This window comes from Copadichromis virginalis, linkage group LG9, assembly GCF_057382275.1.
Source record: "Copadichromis virginalis isolate Kocher_CV1m ecotype Utaka linkage group LG9, C_Virginalis_male_GT1.1, whole genome shotgun sequence".
Taxonomy (NCBI): Eukaryota; Metazoa; Chordata; class Actinopteri; order Cichliformes; family Cichlidae; genus Copadichromis; species Copadichromis virginalis.
Window position 1 is genome coordinate 15,381,998 of NC_140626.1, and position 10,191 is coordinate 15,392,188.

Here is a 10,191-nt window from a genome sequence, read left to right on the forward strand (position 1 = left end):
ATTCTTCATGGTATTGATTCAACAAGGTGCTGAAAACATTCCTCCGGGATTTTGTTGCTGTTGGATGCACATCCATTACATGAATTCCTCATTCCACCACATCCTAAATCTCACACAGCACAACTGCCACCCTCAACAGCCATGCCACATTCAAAGCCACTTAAATCACCTTTCTTCCCCATTCTTAGGTTCCACTAGAACAGAAGCAGGTGGTCTTGATCATGTCTACATGCTCGAATGGACTGAGGTGCTTCCATGTGATTGGCTAATTGGATATTTGCATTAATGAGCAGTTGAACAGGTGTAAGGCAAGGCAAATTTATTTGTATAGCACAATTCAACAACAAGGTGATTCAAAGTGCTTTACAGAGACATTAGAAACAAAAACAAATAAAAAGCATGATTTAAAATTGATTAAAACAAGCAAACAAACAAACTAACTAAACACACACATTTCACACCTGTTCGTGCGATCTGAACCCTTATCGTAAGGGGAGCTACCAGTCCTTCTGTGGACGAGCTACTTTCTATTTTAAATTCCCTGAATTTAAAATACTCTCTAGACCCAGTCTAGACCCAGCTGGTGAGCTACCCAGAGCTCTAATCCCACTTAACAAACAAACAAACAAACAAAACAGTATATAAAATCAAAACAGATAAAATCAGAAATGGATAAGATCAGTAGTTAGTGTAAGTTTCGAAATTTAAGCTTAAAAGTGTGGATTTGGTGCTTTATTCAAATGCAGCTGAGAACAGGTGAGTCTTCCACCTGGATTTAAATAAACTGAGTGTTTCAGCTGATCTGAGGCTTTCTGGGAGTTTGTTCCAGATATAAGGAGCATAAAAGCTGAATGCAGCTTCTCCGTGTCTGGTTCTGACTCTGGGAACTGATAAAAGACCGGATCCAGATGACCTGAGGGATCTGGAAGGTTCATACTGGGTCAGGAGGTCATTGATGTATTTTGGTCCTAAACCATTCAGAGCTTTATAGACCAGCATCAGAACTTTAAAGTCTATCCTCTGACGGACAGGCAGCCACTGTAAAGACCTCAGAGCTGGACTGATGTGGTCCACTTTTTTGGTCTTAGTGAGGACTCGAGCAGCAGAGTTCTGAATGAGCTGTAGTTGTCTGACTGATTTTTTAGGTAGACCTGTAAAGATGCTGTTACAGTAATCAAGCCTACTAAAGATGAATGCATGGACTAGTTTTTCCAGGTCCTGTTGAGACATCAGATCTTTTATCCTTGAAATATTCTTGAGGTGATAGTAAGCTGATTTTGTTATTGTCTTAATGTGTTTTTCTAAGTTTAGGTCTGCATCCATCACTACACCCAAATTTCTCGCCTGGTTTGTGGTTTTTAGATGTATAGATTGAAGTTCTCTGGTGACCTGTAATCGTTTTTCTTTGGCGCCAAAGTGGTTGGTCAGAGTATGTCACTATATTGTGCCTTTTCTACAAAGGTGGCAAAAGTACAGCAGTGACTCTACATTTAATGTCACCTAATTCTGACCGTGAGCTCTATTGCCACTGTGCACCAGCACTGAGCTTCAAACTGACCACAATCGGATGAGCTGACCTGTTTATCCACTTAGTTTTTTCTTGTAATATTTGATTAACAAAAATTTAATATAGCTCAGTTTGTTTTGCACGACACATTTTATTAAAACACATGAGAGACAGATCCAATATGTTAATAAAATGATGACGTTACATGTAAGCTTTAAATTTGCAGTTTATCAAGTATCACTGCGCAGTCCGTACCTTTAAATATAACCTCACTTCTTCCTCCCCTGTCCTGTCTGTCATCTTACATCTTTCTCCTTCTCTGAATGATGTTAGTTCTCTTTCTTTTCTCTTCCTGTGAAATACAGCAGCTGGACCTTAGTTAGCAACGCACTGTAAAAAGTGCACACAAACAGTTGATGTGTTTGTTAATATTTGTTAAGCTGACAGAAACGCTGCATTTGAAATTACCTGCCACGTTACCACCTCCTTGCTTCTTCTGCTTCTGTAGTGCTAGCTAGATGCTGAAGTACTGAAATCACAACTTACAAACACTTCACTCAGTTATAAGTTGCAAGCACTTGTTAAACTAGAAATGCTACTGTTAAATCTGAAGTAATGAGCCTGTTTTGAAAATGTAATGAGTAGAAATACAGATATTTGTGTAAAAATGTAGGAAGTAAAAGTGAAAAGTTGTCAAAAAAACAGAAACTACAGTTACTTGAAAATTCTACTTAAGTACAGTAATGAAGTATGTATACTTTGTACTTCCTATCTCTGCGCTAAGCATGGTTGTCTCTGTCCTACACTGAAACATTAAAGATATTTTTAATTTTCTATTAACTATTATCAGAATATTATCAATCTGTAAAGTGAACGGCGGAACACGTGCTGTTTATGTGAGATATAAGGACAGGCATGAAAAAGTGTTTTTTTATATCTACTTACTTGGTAAACTGTATTTTATTAAAAGAAGAATCAGCCTCGAACTTTGTTTCCTTTGTCTTTACATAATCTGTGTATATCTCCTTCATGCACAAGGGCGCTTCTGGCTCTCTAAAAGGTTTTTTAAAAAAACATTTTTTTAAACAATACAATCTAACAAAAATATATAAGTGGCTCCACTTTTCAGTTGTATAAAATAGCAAAAAATAACAAAAACAAAATCATTAGTCTTTGCTGGATTTATAAATTACATTTAAAAATGCCTCCAGAGGAGCTGGACGAGTTAACCCTACTCATGCACTCATACGTTATTACAGATTCATCTCTGAATGAATTTACTGTCAGCTCCAGTATTGTTACTAGAAAGGTTAATGACTAATGGTTGTTTACTTCTTTGTGGTTTGTAGCCTTGTTAATCTGCTGTTAATGCACTGAATATAGCGTAGTGGGTCTATTTTAATTGGCATGTACATTTAAATGTGTTTTGGGAGTGTTAAAAGTTGTACACAATTTTTTTTTTCAACGTTTTGTTGTAGGATTATCCTGTACTTTCAAAAGTTCAGTTTTTTGTTATGTTCTGTTTAATAAACTGCTGTGAACATGAGAGAAATGGGTTCATATTCAGCTCCCAGGGTGTTAAACTAATGTACTGTATGGAACAATTTGCAAGCGCTTTGTTACAAACACAATAAAAATTTCAATGTATCTATTTATTAACTATAAAAAAAGAACTTCTGGAGTGCTAACAATCTAGGTTGAACCTCCAAATAAAGATAAACTATGAGCAAAGTCTTTGAAGCTTTAATCAAGGTAAGAAATGAGAGAAATATTCATGTGATTTTTTTCTCTTATTTCCCAATGACACATATAATGCCGTTGTTGTTGAATAATGTCCCCATGTACCTACCTGCTGTTCAAACTTTGAGTTTATGAGGGGCAGCCAATCAGAAGAAAGTAGACTTAATTTTTCAGATAGAGAAGGAACAGAGGAGTTGAATCTCTGTATATGAGAAGACCTGGATGCAAGAGGCAGCCTTAAAATACTCAGAGTTTATTTTACCAGTGGAGATAAAGCAGAGCTCTATTTATCTCAAATATAAGGTGCAAAAACAATTAGTCATTGGTGACTGTATTTCTTTATTTACCGCAAAGTTTTATGTGACCCGCTGAAGATGTAGATGATCAGTTTTGTTATAATTTACATGTTACATGTTTAGATCTTATATTTTTCATGTTTATTAACAAATGCCGTCCCTGTTAAATAGTTTTTGCTTTCTTTTCTGGCTTCAAATTAGCTAAACTTCATCAGTAAAGTAGCTCTTTTCCATTAGTTAATATACCACATTGATAAATAGCTTTGTGTGACAGCCATTGTTGGGCATGTCATAATCCCAGAAATGAGACTCGGACAACAGGAAGCAGGTGCACAGGTTTTATTTACAATAAGAGATTGTATGATCGGGGAAACCGGGCAGGCAAGAGTCCAAATTAGCTTTGGGAGAAAGGTAGTTAGAATAAATGAGGAAGGACTGTTTTGAAAATTGTGTTCATTTGTCTTACATGTGGTCCAGAGGAAGACAGAGGTGGAGGTACTTGCAAGGGAGCAAGCGGAAAGTGTAGGTGGCTCCTAAATACACAGCCTCTTGCTGGAAAACACCCCGAGTCCCGGGAACTCACCTATCTGAGGGTGGAGCAGGAATTGAAGCCTTCCCTAGCAAGCTAAGAGAGAAAAGGAAACCCCCACCAGCCTGCTCCCAAACCATTACACAGGTAAGTAACCTCAGGTAACAGAAAGATATGAAGGATATGCCGAACTTGCTATAGTACGTGAATTTGGCCTTGATCTTGGTACAATGGAAAAAACAGAACTGCAGATGGATAGATGCCGATGTTTCCACATAGAATAGAATGGGGGCGTCCTTGGATTCATTTATTTTTCAAAGTGTAATTTGACAAAGTCAGAAAAGTCGTTAGTTGAGCTTGATTTTGTCTTTGTTTCCCTGTCTCTTCGTCATAGTGAGGTTTAATCAGCCCCTAGATTATACACTATAGTTATAGAGTATTATTTTGTAGTTATGAAAGTTTTCTGTTTTACAGAATCCACATATTAAAACAACTGTGTGAGAGTACAGTAATAAAGTTTTAAAGTCTTTGTCACGGTCTCGCTGGCAGACCGTGGGGATGTGGGGAAAGGAGGACCCAAAACGCAGACTCTGCGATGCAAACAGTGCTCTTTATTTACAGTGGAAAGCTGTAAACACAACAACTCCCCGTTGCTCCCTCGAACCCCATGTGCGTGCTTCCCTCCGACGTCTGTGCTCGTGCTCCCCGCTGTTGTGTTACTGCACACCCTGTGCGTGCTGCCCTTCTGGTCCCTCGTTTCACCTGCAGGACAATACAGAAGCAGCCGTTAAACACTGAACCCGCGCGCACACACACACGATCCGCACTTCCTAATGCTACACACTGACTTGGAGTCTTAGCTTAATGATCCTGCGCCGGTGGGAGCTCCAACTCTCTCCTAAGTAGCTCCCCCGACGAGCCCTGATCACCAACAGGTGTGGCATGAACTTCAGGTGTGGCCAGTCCTTCCGCAGGGCCACACCCCTCAGGCCTGCAGGTGGCTGAGCTCCATCCTCCAGCCACACCCGCAGACATACACACCCATACCCTGCCTATACATATGAGTGGGACACAGACTAACACAGCACAGTGCAGAAAAACACACACATCACCAAAATAATAATAACAACAATATCAACGGGAGGTGAGTCAAAACTGCTCACGGACCCCGAGTCCTCCAGAGCTGGGTCCGTGACAGTCTTTGACTTCTAATGGTATAACCTGATTTTTTTAAGACTTTGTGGGAGCTAAACAAAAGCAACAGCAGCAAAAGCATGAACACTTTGAATTATCAGCCTTTGCCTGGGGACAGCTAAAGATTTTTCCCCATCCTTTTGTGATCTCTGATGCTTCTCAGTAGGAATATAAGCTTTAGCGCACAAGTGTTTGGGTAAAAGGGAGGACGTGAAAAGAAGCAGCGCTTGAAGCAATGTTGGCAAATGAATAGATCCAAGTTGAAATAAAGCCTTTATTGGAAATGTTGCATTGATTTTAGAGAACATTGTGCATGTTGGTTGAGTGCAGAAATACAAGTAGCAGCAGGGCTCTCTCCATTTCTGTCAAGCTGTGGGGTAAACCGGCCAGAGTGGCTTTCAGCTTGAATGCCATGGAAGTGCATTTGAGAAATGTTCCATAGGCTTACATAGTAACATTACAAAGCAAATATATAGTGTTCATTTCATATTGTTGTGATAAAATAATAGTTAAGTGATAAAAAATAGTTATCAGAGTGCGTGACTAAGGCACTGGAGGTTATGTTGACTAATAAGAAATGCGTTTAAAATGGCTTTATAGGTTTATAGAAGCTGACAATGTCATTTCATCCTGACGTTAAAGCAACATTATCCATGAGGTTTGCTTGCATTGCCTATTGTCCTCTTTCTCCTATTTCCGCCTACACTTTTAGCTTGTATGTGTTGAAGGTCTTACTTCTCTTACTGCGCTTACTTTTTAACCATATGGGGAAACACTCACAATCTGTCTGTGGTGGCAAGTCTGGGAGTGATTCATGCAATTCGAGGCAGTGCAAGTGTAAATTATTCTCCATGTGTCTCAGTCTGTTTACACCTGTCATTCATATTCCGATGTGTTTACATGGTGCCAATTCATTAGTTTATTCAACTTAAAATACTTTGTATTGTAAGGTAAAGACCCTGCAGCCTTACAGAGAAAGAGTCCTGTGGTCAAGCATTCAGTGATGGTGTCAAGGTTAAAAAAACAACAAAAAAAACCCTGAGGCAGAACCAGAATCAGGGCTGCTAGCCATCTGCCACGACTGGTTGGAGGAGAATAGAAAGGCAACAAAATAGCAAATAACAATAAACACTCAGCAGGTTGGTGGTTTCATTAACCTCAGGAACGTGCTGCTCTGTAGCAACAGATATGCAGAGATACAAAAAGAAACAAGACAGAAACAAGGCTGGACAGTTAAGAAGAAGGAAAACAAAGTTAATAGCAGGCATGAGTAGCATACAAATATATGGAGTCCAGCTCAGTGCAGTGTGGTTGGTCCCTGAGCAGTCTGAGTCTATAGCAGCTTAAAATTAGATTCATAAATGTTCAGACAATATAGTTTTTGTTAGTTTTTTTTGTAAATTTCCCGTGTACATCACTACAATAGATTGTTTCCACTCAAGCAATCAGCATGTGATTGAAGTGCAGACTTTCAGTTTGAATTCAGTTGGATTCATGTTTAGCTCAAATGTACTTAGATAAACTAAAACCACTTAAAATTTAAAGGCAGTTTTTAATCTCTTTTTCAGAAGTCTGAAACATATAGACATCACTAAATGCTCAGTTGAGATGTTCTGCTACACCTTGACTGCAGCCAACCTCAGTTTCTGGTTGTTTGTAGCTCTGTCTACATTCAGTTTTGTATTTACTAACTCAAAGGTATCCTCTGCTGAGTTAAGGTCAGACTGTGATATAATGTTTTAGCCTTGAAAAACTATCGGGCTGCTTTCCCACTTTGCTGCATTATGAAACGTTGCCTGATATGTTTTGCAGCATCGGACTGAATGTCAGCAGACAGTGTAGCCCCGTACACTTCACAGTTCATCCCGTTCTGTCAGTATGTTACATCACCAGTAACCAATCAGCTATTCCATCTCACAGTCACATATGTCGATACCCCAATACTGTTTTTTGAGACTGATATCAAATTTTACACCTTGTTGTAAAACCCTCTCTATTTCCATTCATGAATGAATCTCTTGAGTGTAGGCAATGGCAGTGATGCTCCTACCTATTGTCCAGATCTTGGTTGAAAATATTTTGTGATCATGAACTTTTATTGCTTGCTCTGGTCTTTCGGGCCTTTTGGTGTACATTCCCTCTTTTTAAGAATAGAATGAACCTACATTTTTTCCAAAAAAGGTCTGGAGTTCTTACTCTAAAGATGATGATAGGCTCCAGCGCACCCCACAACCCTGAAAAGGATAAGCAGAAGCGAATGGATGGATGCATGGATGGTCTGGAACTCTTACTGTATTGATGGAGTCTCTCGACCAAGTTCAACACTTGACGTCAACTCCAGATATTTTATTTGTCTCGTCTGTCTTGAAATAGCAAGGGATTAGACCTCACCTGTTCATCTTCATAAAAACAGTTGTTATCCCTAAACACTAAGCACTAAAGTTGTAAGTCTGCACTTTAATCACATCTTGATTGTTTGATTTAAAAATCCGCTGTGGTGGTGTAAAGAAGCACAATTACAAAAACTGAATCAATATTTTATAGACCTAGATTTACTGTAACTGTTCATATAGTGCTCTGCAGCTGACAGTGGTCTCTGGTTGCCTAGGTACACTGTCCTCTACCTGTACTGAATGTATCATTTATAGTTCCTTTAATTCATCTCAAAGAGCCAAGATTACTTTTACTGTGTATCGCTAGCAGTTATTTGCCCCGCAATGCCTGAAAGTCACCAAATTTCCCTGACACTGGTCTCTGATTGGTACATGTGTAGCCTGGCTAAATTAACCAGCCCAGAACACAGATTATCTTTGCGGTTCTTTTAATCTGAATGATAAAGTAAGCGCTCAGAAGAAAATAAAAAGGTTGTAAAAATAAGAAAATAAAATTGTTACAAACAAGTCTTATCCAGCTGTGTGCACTGGTAAACCTTTGCTACTGCAGGTTATTTTCCCAACTTTATCAGCATCTGGAACTCAAAGACGTCTAGCGTCAATTTGTGACTGATATAAACCCATCCAGAAACAATACAACTTAGCAGTGCAAAAATAACTTTAGTGGCATCTCCTGCTAAAATACAAAACCGAAATTAAACAGTTAACAACAGTACATTTTCCCTCTTACACACGGAGATACTATAATACAGGTGTGAACTCAAATACATACAGTGCATTAATCCAGATCCCTCAGAGATGAACAGCGAAGTCGGTCACAACAAATCCTGGTGCCTTAACTGTTCCACACGTCATCCTTAAAACAGACCACGCAGCGAAAACACGGCATTGCGCACCCACATTACACCAATGCAAGCTAGCACTTCCATGAATGTCTCTGTGGATCCCCATCATGCCTTGCACTCTCAGGGGTACCCCAAAAGAAACAGTGCCATCCAGTGGCATGTTCCATAATACTGACCTTTCACCTGGCTACACATAGATGTTGGTCTCTTCCTGTGAGTACACCCTGATCCAGCCCTAACTACAGGCGGGATACGTCTCTTTTTGAAAAAGCCTGACCGTAAAATTACCTGTGTTTTGAACCCCAACCGGGTCCACAGGACATGGGGCCTAATAGTGGAAAGCTCTGTCTCACATTGCTCTCTTGAAAACACAAATAAGTCTGCAGTCTGAGAGTGGAGCGCTCGATTGTCATAATGTGGAGCTAGGAGATCCTAAAGATATGAAGGCACTTGGTCTTGAGGCTTTGTTTTGTGCATTTATCTGGGAACTGAGGAGGAAAATTCCTCTCTTTTGAGTCCATGTTACTTATCTTGCTGCAGCATTTTGGATCAGTTGAAAGCTTTTCTTCAAAATAAAGAATCACAATAATTCATCCTGCAACTAACAGACAAGTGGACTATTTTTATCATATGATTTATCACATTTCACAGGCAAGAAACACCTGAAAGTGGGACTTTGTAAGGCCAAAAAAATCCAAATTCAAAAACATCAAAGATACAAAAGAAACAACGGCGTGTTGTAAGAGAGAGAGGTGTTTTTGATTCCTTGTGCATGAATACTGCAAACTCGTAATATGTCTGGCTCTTCACAAATTAAAAACAATTTTGCATGTTCAGTACATATCGATCTGTGTCAGATGAGTGTGTTCTAGTCTTAGAATAGGCTCATCTTCATATGATACAGTGTCTATTTTGAGTCACATTAGACTATTAGAATAATGCCTAGTGAATCATCGCACGTAGTGATTTAATAAGGGAAAAATAAAATGTACAAAAAAAGCAGACATGTCCTGGACTAATTTAATCCTTCTGCCTTACTGTTATGTCTCAAAATTATGCAAAACAATAAACAAGCCTCTTCTATCTACGCCTGTGGATCAGAAGGCCTACGAGGTGTGGGAGGAGGGTGTGAGTACAGTTGTGACCAAGGACCCAGGTTTGTAAAATGAGTGTAAGATAACTATATTGGATTTTTAGCAGTAAAATTGTACAGCCTTGAGTGTGTAATTTGTGTATTGTTACATCATACTGGGATTGAAAGTTTCCAAAATTAGCCGCTGTGTGGAAGCTTTTAAAACAGCGGTGGACAAATGGGCAAAACATTTCAGAAGAAAGTCAAAGGCTGCTCCTCCCACTGTCTCCAAAGAACTCTTTGCTTACTAATAATTTGCTGAGATGGGGTTGTTGTCCGATAATGTGGCTCACCTGCGCCTTTCAGGCTGTAAAAGCTGGATTTCACCTGGTATCGACTCTCTTCGGTGTTCATGTTTTGTTGATTCATTTTCAGCAAATTATCTTTTATTGAAGGTAACCTCTTCTTGTCAAATACAAGAGAATAGCTCGCCTCTAAAAAATGTTTTACCCTTTATAGTGGCAGTATTCAAGTACTTTCCCCTGGTATAAATCTAAAGTACTTATACTTTACTAGAGTGGTTTATTTTCACAAGACTTTACGCTCACTTTTACA